Source organism: Nomascus leucogenys, chromosome 18 (genome assembly GCF_006542625.1).
Source record: "Nomascus leucogenys isolate Asia chromosome 18, Asia_NLE_v1, whole genome shotgun sequence".
In the NCBI taxonomy this organism is placed as follows: domain Eukaryota; kingdom Metazoa; phylum Chordata; class Mammalia; order Primates; family Hylobatidae; genus Nomascus; species Nomascus leucogenys.
In genome coordinates, this window is record NC_044398.1 from 30,868,672 (window position 1) to 30,887,363 (window position 18,692).

Consider the following 18,692-nt stretch of genomic DNA (forward strand, 5'->3'; position numbering starts at 1 on the left):
ACAAGTCTCACCCCACCATCAATGTAAACATTTAATGTCAATCCAGTAAAATCCCAACTGAGTTTGTATAGATGTTGGTTTTTTGACTGACAAATTCATTTTGAGTTCTATTTAGCTGAGAATAATACAATTTTTTTCTTAGGAAAACTGAATAATAAAATAATATTTACATTTTCAGATATAGGATTTCAGGGTTAGTATGATTTGTATATTGTGGGGGTCCTTATACAGATTCTATAAGCAGAGGGATTATGGAAACAAAGTAAAAAGGTAGAGAAAAGCCATCCTTATATAAGATAATTTTACTTACAAGACAAATATACTCAACTTACAAATTAGTGGGAAACAAATTAATAAATAATGCTTAGATTTTTTTGTTAACTACATATTTAAAAAGTAACAGTGTATCCTGTCAAACATCACTCAACAAATAGCTATACATATTATTAAATACAAAGATATAATTTGTATTGAAATGTTACAAAAATAGAAGTTAATATAGTTTATCAAGATAGGAAATTCAAGGTAGGAAAAAATAAATGGTAAAGGACTTATTGATATGTTTAATAATAAATTCATGCATTTTTTATGATTATAAACAAAAAAATGGCATACAAAAAATAGACTATTATTACAAAAAGGACAAAAATATTTGTTGTTTAAATCCTTACAAACAGAACACAAATAGCAATACGATTTACGATATAAAAAATTAGATTTAGACAAACCTGCATTTATTTATCCACTTTCTACTTAGAAGTTAAATAGGCAATAAGTATTATTTTAGATTAACTTTGTGCTTCTAGGGTCTGATGAATTTAAAAGCAGATTTAAATTCTGTTTTCAAGTTCGCCACTTAGTAGGTATATAAACTAATCTTTATTTTTTGCATTCTAAAGGAATGATAGAAAAAGGTAAAATCAGCAAGATGTTGCAATAGGAAGCCCTGATCCCTGTTACTCCCCACTTACAGCACACTAATTCAACAACAAAATATAGACAATTCCCTCTGTGGCAAATCCAGAAACTAGTTGAAAGGTTCATAAATCCAGGATGACTGTGAACCCATTCACACTGAAACTGATGTAAGAGTTTAAGACACTCTCTCACCAAAAGCCCTGCTACTGGCACAGCACCATATGATTAAGAAGAAACCCTCAGCTTCAGTTTTTCTCTGGGAAGAAACAGAAGGACAGGACCTTGCATACAGTGCTCTGAATTTTCTGGGGCCTTCCTGAGGCACATCCTTCTTCCTTGCCTATCTTGGAGTGCTGGAAGGACCTGGCATACTACAGATGCCCAGGGGCTACAAAGACTATGGTTTGAAATAGGAGGCTAGCACATGCTAGAGTTCCACATTTCAGCTCAGCAGCTGTCTTCTATCTTGCTTATGTCAGAGCACCAACAGGACTAGCATATTCTAGATGCCTAGGGGCCACTGAAAAGAAACATGGTGGTCTGAACTAGCATGAAGGTTTGAGAGGCCCCCGAGAGTCAGTAGCTAGGCTGATTGGTAAGGGTCTTCACCTGCATGACAACAGTCCACAAAGATTAAGAGAGGAAGTTCCTTAGCCTGATTTGTTATTGGTCTTTGTATTGGTAGACACCAATAAAAAATACGTAGGTAGACACCAATACAAAGAGTAAGAAAAAGGAAATGAAGAAACAGAATATGTTATAAACAAAACAAGATAAATCTTCAGAAATGAAAATATATAACTCACCTGAAAAAGAATCTAAAACAACCATCATAAAAATGCTCAACAAGTTCAGGGGAACAATATATGAACAAAGAAAGCATTTCAACAAAGAGACAGAAAATGCAACAAAGTAACAAACAAATCATGGAGCTGAATAATACAGTAACTGAACTAAAATCCACTAGAGCAGTTCAACAGCAGACTAGATAGGCAGAAGAAACTATTAATGAATTCAAAGTCAAGTCATAGAAAGTTATAAAATCAGAGGAGCAAAACAAAATAGGGAAAAACGTAAAGAAAGCTTAAGGTACTTCAGGGGAAATCTCCGAGCATACTAATATGTACATTATGAAAATCCTAGAAGGAAAACTAGAGAAAAAGAGGTAGAGAGCATATTCAAAGAAATAGTTGTCAAAACCTGAAAGCTGGGGAATAAATGGACATTAAAATCCAGAAAGCTCAAGGTTTCTCAAATAAGATGAACCCAAATAAATTCACCATGAGACACATTGTAATCAAATTGTTAAAAGTCAGAGACAATTTTTAAAAAGCAGCAAGAGAAAAGCGACTCATTACATACAAGGAAACTTCCAGCAGATTTCTGTGCAGAAACATTGCAAAGCAAGAAGGGAATATATTCAAAATGCTGAAAAGAAAAACAACTAACCAAGAATATTATACATGGTAAACCCTTCCTTCAAAACTGAAAGATAGATAAAGAATTTTCTGGACAAACAGAAGCTGATGGAATTTATTACTATTAGGACTACCTTACAAGAAATGCTAAAAAAAGTTTTTCAAGTTGAAATGAAAGGATGGCAAACAGTAATAAGAAAGCACATAAAAGTATAAATCTTTCCAGTAAAGGTAAATATATAGACAAATACAGAACACTGCAGTATTGTAACAATAATAGGCAAGTCATTTTAAAATCTAATATAGAAGTTAAATGCAAAAATTTTAAAAAAACTATGCTGTCATCCCTCTGTTCCTGCAGTTTCTATGTCTGTGCTTTCAACCAACTGCCAATTAAAAATACTTGGAGAAAAAAGTAAAAAATAACAATACAACATAATAAAAATAAAAACCAATAGGGTATAACAATTATTTACATAGCATTTACACAGTATTAGGCATTATAAGTGGTCTCGAGATGGCTTAAAGTATATGACAGGATGTGCATAGGTTACATACAAATACTATGACTTATTTTAAAAGGGACTTGAGCATATACAGATTTTAGTATCTGTGAGGGATCCCACATACTGTTGTACATTTGAGTTCTTTGAGTTCTGGGTATCCACCTTGTGGATACCAAGCTACAGTTATAATTATACAAATATTTAATCAACACACAATATAAAATGGTAAATTGTGATGTCAATAACATAAAGAACGTGTGTGAGGGGAAGAGAAATAAAAGCATAGGGATATTTTATGCAAGTTGTAACCAAAAGTAAGCAATCGTGGCTATATTTATGTAAAAAAAAGACTTAAAAAACTGTCACAAAAAACAACGATGGTCATTATATAATGATAAAAAGATCAATTCAATAGAAAGATATAACTATAATATATGTAACATATATATGCAGTCAACATCAGAGCACCTAAAATATATAAAGCAAATATTTATAGAACAGCAGGGAGAAATGGACAGCACTATGACAACAGTGAGAGACTTCAGTTCCTCACTTTCCATAATGGATACAATATCCAGACAGAAAACCAACGAATAAACTGAGTATTTGCACAACACTATAGAACAAATGAAATTAACAGAGCTAAAGAATATTCCTCCCAATAGCCACAGAATGCATATTATTCTCTAGTACACACAGAACATTCTCCATTGTAGGTCACATGTTAGGACACCAAATAAGTCTTAACAAATTTAAGAAAACTGAAATCATACCAAATATTTTGTATCAAATGGAATAAAACCAGAAATTACCTGCAGAAGGAAAATTGGAAAATTCACAAATATGTAGAAATTAAAAAACACACTCTTTAACAGCAAATAAGTCAAAGAAAAAAGCCAAAAGGGAAATTAGAAATCATCTTGAGACCAATGAAAATTAGAAACATTATACCAAAACTTATGGATGCAGCAAAGGCAGTGCTAACAGGAAAATTTGTAATTAAAAAATGGCTACATTACAAAAAAGAACTCAATTAAACAACCCAATTTATACTTTAATGAACTATAAAATAAAATTAAACTAAGCCCAAAGTTAGCAGATTGGAAGAACTATTCCGTTTAGAGCAGAAATAAACAAAAGAGAGAACAGAAAAATAGTAGAAAAAATCAACAAAGCTGAGAGTTTTTTTGGAAGGTTAAACAAAATTGACACGCCATTAAGCTATACTAACTCAGAAAAAAGAGAGAAGTCTCTTTAATCATAAAGCAGAGTAGGAATAGTGTGTCAATAAAGTGCATAATCTAGAAGCAATGTATATGTCCCTAGAAACATAGAAACATTAGGAAACAGCAAATTTGAACAGGCTTATAACTAGTAATATGATAGAATCAGAACTTAAGACCTCTCAACAAAAAAATAAGCACAGGACTAAATGGCTTCACAAGTGAATTATACTAAATATATAAAGAAGAATTAACACTAATTCTTCTCAAACCTTTCAAAAAATTAAAGAGGAAGGAATACTTCCAAACTCATTACCAGCATTACCTTAAAATCAAAGCCACATGAGGACACTACAAGAAAACTACAGGCCAATATTCTTGATAAATATGGATGCAAAAATCCTCAACAAAATATTATCAAACTAATTCAATGGCACATTATAAAAATCACACACCATGGTCAAATGGGATTTATCCCTTGGATGCAAGGAAGGTTCAACATAAGAAAATTAATTAACATAATATACCACAAAAAAAGAATGGAGAATAAAAACCGCACAATCATCTCAACAGAGGCAGAAAAAACAATTTACCAACCTCAATGCTTTCATGATAAAAACTATCAACAAATTAAAAATAAAAGTAAGTTGCCTCGACATTTTAAAGGCTATATTTAAAAATTCAACAGCTAACATCATACTCAATAGTGAAAAACTGAAATTTTTTCCTCTAAGGTCAGAAACAAGACAAAGATGCCCACTCTTGTCTCTTCTATTCTACAAAGTACTGAAAGTCCCAGCCAGAAAAAATGGACAAAAGAAATAAATAAAAGGCATCCGAATCAGAATGGAAGGGGTAAAGTTATCTCTGTTTTCAGATGCCATGATCTTATTTGAGGAATATTCTAAATACTCCACAAATGAACTGTTAAAACTAGTAAACAAATTTAATAAAGCTGCAGGATATAAAATCCACATACAAAAATAAAATAATTTTGTTTTTATACACTAAAACTGAACGAAAATTAAGAAAATAATTTCACTTACAATGGCGTCAAAAAGGATAAAATACTTGGGAATAAGATTAACTAAGTAGGTAAAAGACTTATAGATTGAAAACTACAAAACATAAGGAAAGAAATTAAAGAAGGCACAAATAAATGGAAAGACACCCCATGTTCATAGATGGAAGACTCAGTATTGTTAAAAAGGCCATACTACACTAAGAGAGTTATAGATTATTTTCAATCTCTATCAAAATCCCAGCAACATTTTTTACAGAAATGGAAAAATTATTCTGAAATTCATATGGAACCACAGGAGACCTGAACAGACAAAGCAATCTTGAGAAAAAAAAGAGCGAAGTCAGAGGTATCACACTTCTTGATTTCAAAATATATTATAAATGTCTAGTTATAAAAATAATACAGTACTGGCATTAAGACAGACATATAGACCAATAGAACAGGATGGAGAACCCAGAAATAAACTCAGGTATATATGGCAACTGATCTTTGCAAAAATCAACTCAAAATCGATTCAAGACTTAAATGTAAGACATGAAACTGTAAAACTCCTAGAAGAAAACATAGCTAATAAACTTTATGAGATTGGACTGGCAATGATTTCTTGGATATGACACCAAAAGCATAGGCAACAGAAGAAAAAATGGGCAAATGGGATTGCATTGAACTAAACAGCTTCTGCATAGCATAGGAAATAGTCAACAAAGTGAAAAGATGATTTACAGAATGGGAGAAAAATATTTCAAACTGTGTATCTGATAATGGATTAATATCCAACATATATATAAAGCTGTTTCCATTCAACAGCAGAAAAAAAAATAACCTGATTAACAAATAGGTGAAAGACTTGAATAGCCATTTCTCCAATGAAGACAAATTGCCTACAGGTATATAAAAAGATGTTCCACATTGCTAATCATCAGGGAAATGCAGATCAAAATCACAATGAGATTCCACTTCACTTCTGTTAGGATGGCTATTATTGAAAAGAAAAAAAAGATAACAAACGTTGGTGAGGATGTGGAGAAACTGGAAATCTTGTATACTGTTGGTGGGAATGTAAAATACTGCTGTGGAGAACAATACGGAAGCTCCTCAAAAAAATAAAAGTAGAAATACCATATGATCCAGCAATGCCACTTCTGAATATTTATTCAAAATAATTGAAATTGAGATCTTGAAGAGATATTTGCACTTTCATGTTTGCAGCAGTATTCACAATCACCAAAATATGGAAACAACCCAAATGTTGATAAAGAGATGAGTGGATACAGAAAACATATATAAAGTGAAATGTTCCACTGTAAAAAAAGATGGAAATACTGTCATATGTAACAACATGGATGAATCTTGTGGAAATTAGGCTAAATGAAATAAGCCAGTCTCCGAGGACAAATACTGTATTACTCTACTTACATGAGGTATGTGAAAGAGTCAAACACCTAGAAGCAGAGAGTAGAATGGTTGTTGCCAGGGGTTGGAGGAAGGGGAAATAAGGAGTTGCTATTCAATGGGCATAAAATTTCAGTTATGCAAGATGATTAACTTCTATAGAACAGCTGTGCAACACTGCATTGTGCCTATAGTTAATAATACTCTATTATATACTTTAACATTGTTAAGCGAGCAGATCTCATGTTAAGTGTTCTTACTTCAATAAAAAAATGAAGAAATGGTAGAAAACTTATCAGAATTTTATTCTATTAGAAATCATGCAGAAAGAATTCACAATGACACAAGAGTGAAAATGCAAATCTAAGTTATAAAATATAAAAATATAATTTTAAATTCAATGGAAAATGTTTCTAAGGTCACAGTGAAATGAGTAATTTTAGATATCCTAGCAGTAAAGTAAATGCGTATACATAATATGTAGAGCTATTTGGTACTATTAAATAATTTATACTATGCATACAGTTGACCCTACAATTCCATATTTATGAGTTTAAGACATTTCAATTTCAAGGTATTTTAAGATAGATTTATTTTCAATAATGTGTATTGCCTTTTTGTAAGAGATGCAACTTCAGATACATGTAGAAATAATTACAGATCTGTGTATATACAAATTAGTATAGAAACATTGTATTGTAAGACCTAGAGTTTCAAGTGCTGCCTTAACCTCTTATGAGCCTCACAGCCCCCTCAGAGGCCTAATTATCAATTCCCCTCTTCTTGCAATATATGTACCCCTACCCAGTGGGAAAAGTTCTCCACCTGGCTAGTTTCTCTGTAAGTTAGAACAGCTGTACTCTACATGTTTCTCAACTTAGGCTCTATCTTCATGCCAGACTGTGGAATTATTCAAACAAAGCAATTATACCCTCCTGCAGGAACCAGAGAACACCCAACCTTGTTCCTATGAATACTGCCTCCCACAGTCCCTGCTTGTTCACTCTGCTCCTGAGTGCAACCACTGTGTGGCCCTGAGGGGTGTGTGGTGTCCTCCTACCCCAGACTGTGAATATATGTGACTCGTATATTCCTGTCAATCTTCTTTGTCCAGTGCTGAGTGTTGTGTATTCTGTATCTCATGCTATTTATGGTGGAAAGGGGATCTGTCTCTCAACAATGGGGTGAATAGGAGACAATCAGAACAAATACACATTTCCTTCCTCTATTAGCTGAAAGGACTTAGAAACAATGATGCCTTGGTAGCAAATAGCACTGCCAACACATAGATTTTGGTTTCTAATACTCCTCCAATAAAAGGAACTGGAATTTTTTGGAGAAGTGACTGATTCTAGGTCTGGGGCAAAAAATATACTTGATGAGCCTAGAGCATCTTTTGTTCAGAAAGTAAGGAAGTGCTTTAAAACTCCACAATGATAGGGCTCTGTCAAAGGATGTAGGAATCATCTATAAGGGCTTCCAGTGGTCAAAACTGAAACAATTTGAGCAACAAAATAAACACAGTAGTATTGGATTATAGACACAAAGTCTAAAATAAATATCTCTGAGTAAATATTAATATAAATAACCGGTTGATCAAATGAATGAATAGGAAGTAAGTAAGTAGCATGAACTAGCCAAATTTTCCATCTCCTGTGCAAAGGAATTCCAAGTCATTTATGTAAATACTCAGCCCTCTCAGAAATGGTAAATAACTGCCCTTGACTGTGGGCTGCCTATAGTGACATCCCTTCAAAAATACATTATGAACAAGGGGAAAAAAGAGTGACTTTATGGTGGAGAAATCTGGAAAATAATGGACTCAGGTGATCGGATAATATCAATAGTAATAAGGCATGTCCATAGTATGTAGTGAGAATATCACCGTACTCTTCCTCACCATTAAAATCTAACCACAGAATGGAGCTTTATTTCTGTGGCCTTTCTTTAAAAAATTGATAATCTCAGTATCCTTGTGATAAAACCATAATGCAAATCCAAATTGAGGGACTTTCTACAAAACATCTGAGCAGTATGCCTCAAATGTCAAAGGTAATCAGACAAAAGGAAAGACAGAAACTGTGATATCCTTGAGGGGCCTATGGGGATGTGATGATTAAATATACTGTGGTATGCTGAATAAAATCCTGGGCAGAGAAAGGACATGTGGTAAAAACTAAGAAAATTTAAATAAAGCGTGGTCATTAGTTAACAATAATGTATTCATATTGGTGAATTAGTTGTGTCAAATGGACCATATCGTATTAGTTCATTCTCATGCTGCTAATAAAGACATACCTGTGACTCGGTAATTTATAAAGGAAAGAGGTTTAATTGACTCCCTGTTCAGCATGGCTGGGGAGGCTTCAGGAAACTTACAATCATGTTGGAAAGGGAAGCAAACACGTCCTTCTTTACGTGGCGGCAGCAAGGAGAAGTGCCGAGCAAAAGGGGGAAAAGCCCCTTATAAAACCATCAGATCTCATGGGAACTCACTCACTATCAGAAGAACAGCATGAGGGTAAGCACCCTCATGACTGAACTATCTCCTGCTGGGTCGCTCTCCTGACATGAGGGGATTATGGGAACTACCATTCAAGATGAGATTTGGGCGGGAACACAGCCAAACTACGTCACATACTAACGTAAGGTGTTAACAATAGGGGAAACTGGGTGTGGAAGCTCTATACAGTCTTTGCAACTTTTTTTGACATCTGAAACAATTCTAAAAAAAAAAAAGTTCATTTTAATTCCTGGTTTTGATATTGTACTGCAGCTATATAAAGTTGTCATTACTAAGAGAAGCTCGGTAAAGGACTCGTGACATTATGTACTCTTTTTGCAAGACTGAGTCTATAATTATTGTGGAATAAAAAGCTGACAATATTGTGTCTAAAAAATGTAGCCTTATTTTTCTAGAACAGTCTGTTAGGTGAACCCCTGAGTAATTGCCCATATTTGATCATTAACCTATAGAAATGGCAGTTTGACATTCATCACATAATGGAACAACGTTTGAACAATGGAAGGAATCTGGAATTTGTAAGTTTGGAGCCCCTCCTCCTTTGCTTAATACTGCATTTAAATTGTGGAAACTTACATAGGCTATGACGCCAGGAAAACAGCCTTTTCTTCTGGTCACTTTCTTCCTATGCCATCCTGCCTGAGCTGGATTTTACCTGGAAAGGTCTTAGACTTGCAGTCTATTCACTTGGGGCATGGCTCAGTCACTTTTAATCTTGATTGTCAGTTCATTTGGTTTTGAATTCCTCTCTGTTTACTCCATTGCACTGCTCAAAGAACTCTGTAGCATTCTTTTGATCTGATACTACGGTGGCCTCAGGAAAAGTGATGATCTTTCTGTGGCCCTGCATGCGGTCAAGGTACACAGAGAGAGTTCTGCTTCTCCTGTACCAAAATATGGAGTGGGAAACTTTGCAGTTTGTCTCAACTGCTGTATGACTAGCCCCAACTGGTTCCTTGCTTTCTCCGAGAACCTCTGGGAAATGGAGCATAACATCAACCTGAAATTTCTGGAAATGCCCAAAGGAAGGCAGACTTACAATGTCTACTCAATCTTTGTTTCTCTTCAATCTTTCTTCCTCCTCGCACCATTCTGGAGACATTTTATCTAAATATTTAATAATCTTACCTTCGATTTATCGAGTTTTTTTTTTTTAATGAATCCTCTCAGAGCCCAAGCTTTTGAAAATCACAATCCATTTCTTTGTTACTGTTAATTTACTTTCCTAAAGCAATAGCTACCTCATAGTTTATTTGCTGGAATGCAGTTGGATGGGGGCCAGGGGCAAAGAGTAACTAGAAATAGCAACGAACCCTGTCATTCAGTGTTTCAAAATTGGACTGTGCTATATTTCTTCTTCTAGCAAAAATTGACATGGCAACAAGAAAGACTTGCTGCTATTCCAGATCTGTACTCTTTCTGGCTCCCCAGGCTCTCACCTCTGAAGCATACAACTCCATTTCTAGCTCTTCTCTGAGGGCTCAGTAAGTTTATTCTCATAATAAAACACTAAAAAAAAAAAACAAAAAAAAACTGCATTTGTCCTTTCTTCCTAAAATCTGACAACTTCTTTTGGTGGGCGGGGGTAGTGTGGGAACCTTAATAAATATTTCAAAAGCATTCTTCTTTGGGAATGTTCTTAGTTAGTGTGTGGTGGAGGAGGCCCATCTTTCTGCCTGTGTAACATTAAAACAAAAATGAGTAAATTCTAGTCTCTTCCTTCTGTTATTTGGCCTTGATGAATTACTTTTCTTGATGACCCAGCAAATATAGAATATTGATTCAGGTCATAAAGAAGTTGCTTCTAAGGATTTCAAACCCACGAATTTTATCACATTTATCAGTCTGAATGTTTCACAAATTTTGTCTAAAATTGACTAGAGACATTAGTATTTCATTCAAATGGTTTGTTCAAAACACAAAATGCATTATTATTTTCTCTTCTAGATTTACTACTTTTATCAACAGATTTCAATACTTAAAAAATCATTAGTTAAATTTTCACAGCATTGTGGAAATGTATGAATATTTATAATATGGGTAAAATTACTGTGCCTCAATATTTGTAGAGAAAATGCCTATGATACCCATGACAATGGTGAAATATTCCATCTATGTATGATGCTGGTTAGATGACAGTGATTTTCCTAGCTGAAGTCCTTTGTCTTACTTTTCCCAGGCATTTCTTTGTTAGTTTAAGTTTATGTTCTTATAGTTGCTTCAAATTGGACTCACAGTAATGATACTCACTGAATTCTTAAGTGTTCAAAAAATAGATATAGCATTTATACTTGGAAAACAACTTGGCTGTCTATAAAATACTTGGACCAACTTTATTTCCTTGAGAATCTTGAAGGCGTTACACCACTGTCTCTTAGAATTTAATGAAAAATGAAATTTGATGTCAACATGATCTTCTCTCCCAGTTGCCTAAATTATTATTACTTTATTTCTGAAAGTTTACATATTTATTATGATACGTCCAGGGCAAATTATTCTGCATCAGTTTTCCTACCACATGGTATGCTCTTTAAACATATAGATCTAAGGCTTCTTTTAATATATTTAAAAATATTGGTTCTCCTCTACTGTTTTGGCTTTCTTCTTAGGGACAAAGTTTCTTCTGTGTGCCAGTTCCCCTGTGCCTATCTTTTATATCTATCCCCATCTCCCCAGCAGTTTTAAACTGTTTTTCATATCATTTTGCATACTTTTTTTTTATAGGTTTCATGTTGTATTTTCCACAATGTGTGTTTTCCCTTGCATTCATTGTGATTTTTTTTTTCCTTCTTTCTGGAATGGTTTTATTTCTACTGCTTTCCTAAGTTTTGACAGTTTATCTTTTATCTTCTCCAGATGACCCATTATTTCTGCCCTGAATTTTAGCTCTTCCAACTTTCCTTCCTAAAGGCAATTGTCTTCTAAAATTCTTTGTATATTCTTGGGAAAATATTTAGATCTAATTATGTCTTCTATATGGCATACTTTTAAAATAGTCTGCTGTTATAAAGCTTTAAAACTATTTTGCTGTTTTTTTCACATATTGTGTTTATATTGATGCTGTTGCTGTTGCTGTTTTGTCACTGGCCACTGAAGAAATTGAATTTCCTGAGCTTGCCATTTCTGTAAATGGTGGTTAGGGAGGAAAGCCTCATGGTCAGCTTGATCTTCCAAAAAGCTGGCATTCAACCCAAGCACCAAGTACACTTCCTCTTCCCTTGACTAAGTGATGTGCACAGGGACCACTGGCACCAAATCTGCTAGCTACAGTGCCAACACTGAAATAGCCCACCACATCAGAAGAATGCAATAATGGTGTTCAGATTTGCCTTCACTTTGACGATACTTTTTCACTCTCTGTACTTCTTGTCCTCACTTGCTCTCAAGAGGATCCCCCAATCTAGTTACTTTTGGCAGGCTTTATGTGTATTGCAAAATCTGTCGTTTTTATCTGTCTCCCAGTTTCACCATAAACGGTTTTCCAGGGTTTTCATTCTACATTCTGCTTTTGGATGATTTCTAGGCAGAGAATGAGAAATGCTGACTCATCCAGCTATGCTCCTACCATAAGTTCCAACATTGCTAATTTTAAATAGGAAAAGTTTGAATACACAGAAAAAAGCATATATATAAAATGAAAATTTCCCGGTCTGTAAAACTCATGTAGAAAAATACGTAAAGACATAATAAAATTAAAAGTGTATATGTGGTAAAAGCTGGTTTCAAAATCTTTTCCATATGCTATGAAGTACGCAAAGGTATAGAAAAAGTTTTGAGAGGTATATATAGAATGTGTAAGGGAAGAAAAGATATGATACCTTTCCTCATCCATCATAAGGGTCACTGCAGACACTCACTATAACCAAAGACATGTTAACAAGAGGAAAGCATAACAAACTTATTTAACTAACATTTTACATGACATAGGAGCCTTCAGAAATGAAGACCCAAAAAGCCAAGGAAACTGTCTATTTTTCTGCTTAGGTTCTATGAAGAATGGACAGTCATGCAGAATGTCATTGGACAAAAGGGTATAATCTAATGGTAATAGACTGGAAACCCAGCAAGCCCTGTCTGGATTCTTCTTGGCCTCTCTGTGTAGCATTCCTTCCTCCTGCGTATGTCACAGGACCCCTCTGGAATGAGGGTCTTCAAGGGAGAAGGGAGAGAATGACCTCTCTTGTTTTTACAGCTAGCTTTGGGAGAGGGGTCCTAGTTCCACCCTGGGAAATGGAAGTCTGGTTCCTATGTATTGCTTTGGGGAGAAAGAAGGGAAGGAGACAGGAGGATGGGAGAAGATCAGAGAGACCTTACTTCTGAGGCTGTTGCTGAGGCCTTCTAATCTTCCATTCCAAGTACATAGCATGTCAAACACTATACTCTCTGAGCCCCAACAAAGGCAATGATGATTTAATGAATGTTTTTAATTACATTCTTTTAGATTTTTCTGAATTATATAATTTTCAGAATGAAAAGAATTGTCTTATTTGAAGAAAAACAAGTTATGATAATGCATTTTATAACTAATGCATTTTATGCAATTTTACTTATGGATATATTCTTATTTTTTTCCTTTATAATTTAGATTGTTACTGTTTTCTTCTGTTCATCTCAAGGCAGTAATCTGTCACTCTAAATTTAGATTAACTTATATCTTCATCTAATCTTGGTGGTTTTTATGTTTCAATGCTTCCTCTTTTTTTTTTCTTTTTTTGAGACAAGGTCTCACTCTGTCACCCAGACTGGAGTGTTGTGGCATGACCTTGGCACACTGCAACCTCTGCCTCCCAGGCTCAAGTGATTCTCCTGCCTCAGCCTCCCAAGTAGCTGGGATTACAGGCGCACGTCACTACTGCCCAGCTAATTTTTGTATTTTTAGTAGAGACGGGGTTTCATCATGTTTGCCAGGCTGGTCATGACCTCAAATGATCCACCCACCTCGGCCTCCCAAAGTGCTGGGATTACAGGCATGAGCCACCGTGTGGCCCAATGTTTTAATTCATAAATTTAACTTTTTATATATATTATTTATAATTAAATATCTCAGCATCATTTATTAGATTATCTTTGATTTTTTCCCATTCATTTGAAATACTATTTTTCCTACACATTATCAGTAGTTCTCAATTTTTTTTCCTCTGATGCAACTGTTTAATGATATTTATGCCATTGCAAATGATATCCCACTGTGACCTGCTATGTACATAAGGCAATTCCCATATTTGCAATAATTGCAAGGTGTACTTATTGCATCTTCATCTTTTTTTCCTCCAAGATCAATGATATACAATAGCTCAGAATCTATAAACCAGGTATTTATAGATTTTGTTTTGCTTTTGGTCTTTTTATTGTTTCTACATATTTAATAAAATACAGATATTACATATTTTTGGAGGGTTTTCGTTTCGTTTTGTTTTGAGGTGAGGTCTTCCTCTATCATCCAGGCTAGAGCGCAGTGGCAAAATCACAGCTCACTACAGCCTCAACCTTCTGGGCTCAAGTGTGTCTCCCACTTCAGCCCCCCCAAGTAGCTGGGACCACAGACACGCACCACTATGTCTGGCTAATTTTTTAAGTTTGTAGAGACAATGTCTCCCTGTGTTGCCCAGGCTGCTCTCAAACTCCTGGGCTCAAGTGATCCTCTTCCCTAGGCCTCCCAAAATGCTGGGTTTACAGGCATGAGCCACTGCACCTGGCCTAATTATGATAATTTTATGACATGTTGTCAGATCTGACAGAGTGAGATACCGCTTTTGTATTTCTTCAAAATTTCATTCAGCCCAAGTCTGTAATTGTTTGGACAAGATTTTATATTCAAGAGATAATTCTTAATTTATTAAATAATTTGTTTGAACGATCAATGGCAAACTGACATTTTCAGAGTATTTCTTTTTTCTATTCAAGAATATTGGATGTATCTGCATTTTTCAAGTCTTCTTTTATGGCACTTAATAAAATTGTATAGTTTACATTATTTTCTTTGAAATAATAGACATTTTATAATATAATGGGCTTTCAGATTTTCTTTTAAGAGAAACTTTCCTAAAAGTGTTTAGACTGGACTTGAGAGGAGCATGACTAAAGATAGGGCAGAAAAAATATTTCCACGATTACAATAACTCTAGCATGAAATGGTGATGGGCTAAAATTGAATAAAGAGTAGTAATAATGAAAAAAAATGGCATTTGTGAGCAGCGTTCACTTAATAAAATCAATAGGACATGGTGACTGTTGAGTGTGGAATGTAAGAAAGAGGCAAAAGTCAACATCAATCCCTAAGTTGCTAGCAAAGTTCAGACCTAGGTTTCAGAAATTAAAGTATTTCTTCAGAATGGGTTGGGCTTACAGTGTATGGTAGAGCTTGTAGGTGAAGATTTTGGTAGGTAATTAAATATATTATCCTATTGATCTTGGCTTAGACCTCAGTTTCTTCATTTGTAAAATGAGGATGATTATAGTTACTTCATGGTGTTTGAGCGATGATGGGAAACATACTTCTGGTTTCCCTCTTTCTCCTTCCTTCTACTTTTGATATAATTACTCAGCTACCTTTCCCAGCTGCAAAGACAAGAAACACAAGGGAATATCAAACTAAGTAGAATAGACAGTTTGCACATCTGTCTCTTCAAAAACGGCAGCCTCTAACATAGACCAATATGTACTGTATTTATATTTATCAAGCCAATTTATGTAACAACAATATGGACACATTTTATTGCAGTATTTGACCATTTTTCTCATCCAGTAATTATAAATTATCTTGAAATGGTATTAGCAATAATAAAGTCCATATGAAAGGTTTGTTTTGGAAAGTAAAATAGGTATCAGCTGTGTGTACATGTAAATCCGAGATACATTGTATTTTTCAAACAGGACTCATATCTTTTCATTTTAAAAGTCACATTTCCACAGCAGCTTTATTTTCTTTCACAATTTTTATGTCTAACTACTTCATCCCAACTAATTCCCTAAAAAATAGTTTGCAAAAATTCATCATGGTCATCCAATTTAAATTTTTGTATGTGTGAACATAAACATTTTTCCTGTCCTTAGTTCCTATGATTCTGTATGACTTGTGAATTATGTTCAGCTGTTGCTCCAGTGACAATATAAACAAAATCTTATTTTAAGCCTGAACATTTGCAAAGAGAGAGAAAATTTAATATTGCCTCTCTAGAAATTGACACGATACAATAATGTAATTATCTTGGGTACTTGAGATGAAATAAACCTTGGATAACATAGATGACCCTGAGTTAGTCAAGAGAAACCGCTATCTGTTTTCAGACCTATCAATATACAATCATACCTTTTAATGCTTTTTATGTCTTAAGTGATCAAAATAAAATTTTAGGAAGCAAATCATGGCAGTGGGAATTGGGACGCATATAAATAGAAATAAAGAGAGTATTATTTTTATATTTTTTAGGAGTTTGGAAATTCTGATATTTTTTACACTATGATAGAAAAATATATTTGAAATTTTGCTTTTAAATGTACTGGCTGCTATTTTAAAAAGCAGTGAAATGCATAACTTAAAATGCTATGATAATAATAATAAAACCAAACCTAGTGAATCCAACAGAGACACTATAGGAGAAAAAGACTTAGGGCAAGCACAGAAATTAGAAACACAGAATGAGAATGAAAAATAATTCAAAAAATATCAAGACTCATAACAAATAGAAGGAAACTAAAACCACTTAGTGAAACTAAAACCACTTAGAAGGAAACTAAAACCACTTAAACAAACATTTAAAAATAATATTTTCTCTCAACAATCAAAAACTATGTAGAAACTTGGAAAATAAAGATACAAAACAGTTAACTGCAGGAACAATTCTAATTTTTTTAATACCAGGACAAAGGAAGCTGGTGTATACATATGAATAAAAGACCAAATAGATTTAAATCTGAAAAACATTAAAAGTGAAAAAGACAACTTCAATCAGTAAAAGACTTCTCTTTTTCAAGAAGATGAGCTTGCATTAACCAAACAACCTAAATTTGAAATACATATAACAAAATTTTGCAGAAATCGAGATGAAGTAAACACATTTCATAAAAGAAAAAAGAAAGATAATATTGCAAAAGATACAAATTACAAAGTAGTAGCTTTGCCTCATGTGTGTGCATGTGTATGTGTGTACACTTCTAACACACAAAATATATAAGAATGCTAATAAAATCTCAGCAACAGAATCTCAAAATACTGCCAAAACAAATGACAAAAGTCAGTCAATGTTACCTGACTGCAAACCAGCTAAGGAAAATAATTATCAAAATTGAAGTCATTTGGAAACCACAGACTGCATTTAAATACAGTGCATAGGCTCTAAAGTGATAGTTGAAATTACAGATATATACATTTACATACATATATATTAATAAGTACTTACAAGTATGTGTTTACGCACTTTAGGCCTTTGGGCATCCTATCCCCAATGTGTATCTTTGGACATTTTACCCCCCCAAAAATGTTGAAGTCTGCAAACCAAAAGATTTATCCAGAATTGCTGCTGTACTTGGCCAAAGTGGAGAGGGAATTAAAAGAAAATGAATGTTTGGTGTTTAATGCCAGTTAATGGATTAATCAAGAAACAAAGACCAACATATTCACCATTTAACAAGGGTTAGCACAAACCTCTCCTGTGGGGAAGAGTGAATAAAAGGCCGGAGAGTGGCCAAGAATTTTACTGTAATGGAATTTTTTCCATATGAGAAGCTAACACCAAAGGAAAGAAGACTCCTTCACAAAAATTCACTGTTCATCATTGTTTTCTCTGCCATTTATTAGCTCTTTTCTTGCTGTCTCTGTTTAGACTCAATTGTCATTTGGTTAGAGAACACTCTCAAGTATTATTTCAGGTAAGAAACATGGTGGTTCACTCTGAATCCTTCAGTGTTCCGAGATAACTTTTGCTGAGAAAGATGAACAATATCTAGACCACAGAGAGAATTGTTAGATTGAGTAACTTTTCCTCTGTGAGTTTAAATAAATTTAGACATACACAAACACACATATGTAAAATATGAAGAAAACTGTAAACTCTGTGATAACTCACAAATTTTTGCATATGAAATTAGTCCTATATTGAATTAATTTCCTTTGTAATTAGCCTGGTTAAAATTATACTTAAATAAGTCCTGGTTTCTAGGGACAGTGACCCAGCATCCCATCCAGTTACTATCCCTTGATAGCATCCCGATTTGGAGAATAAATTAAGTGGTTACTCTAGATTTCTTTCTTCATCTCAGGAAAAGTGTTTTCTATTGCTTCTTTAAATATTACTTCTATGACAAGAATTCCAGCTATCACTTGCTAAATTCTCTTTATCTGACCTCTAAGTCTTTTTTATTTAATTTGCTCTAATGATAATCTGTATTTTGCAGGGCTTTTTGGTTATTTTAAATTCTTTCACTAGTATATCAAGATTCAGTAGCAGTCATATGCTTTTTAATTTTCTTATTGAAAAAATATTTTAATTTGTACTGCATTTTGACTCCTTCCTTTTTCTTTTCTGCTTTTAACATATTTCCTTTACCATTCTTATTTTTTAGGTTAACTTTTATCTTTGTAAAAATAAAATGTTACTAAAAGGCTAATATTGTAAAACAATAGGTCCCTACTCTACCTCTCTTGAAAACCTAGGAGACACCCTGAGGCAATGACTCGGCCTGACACCC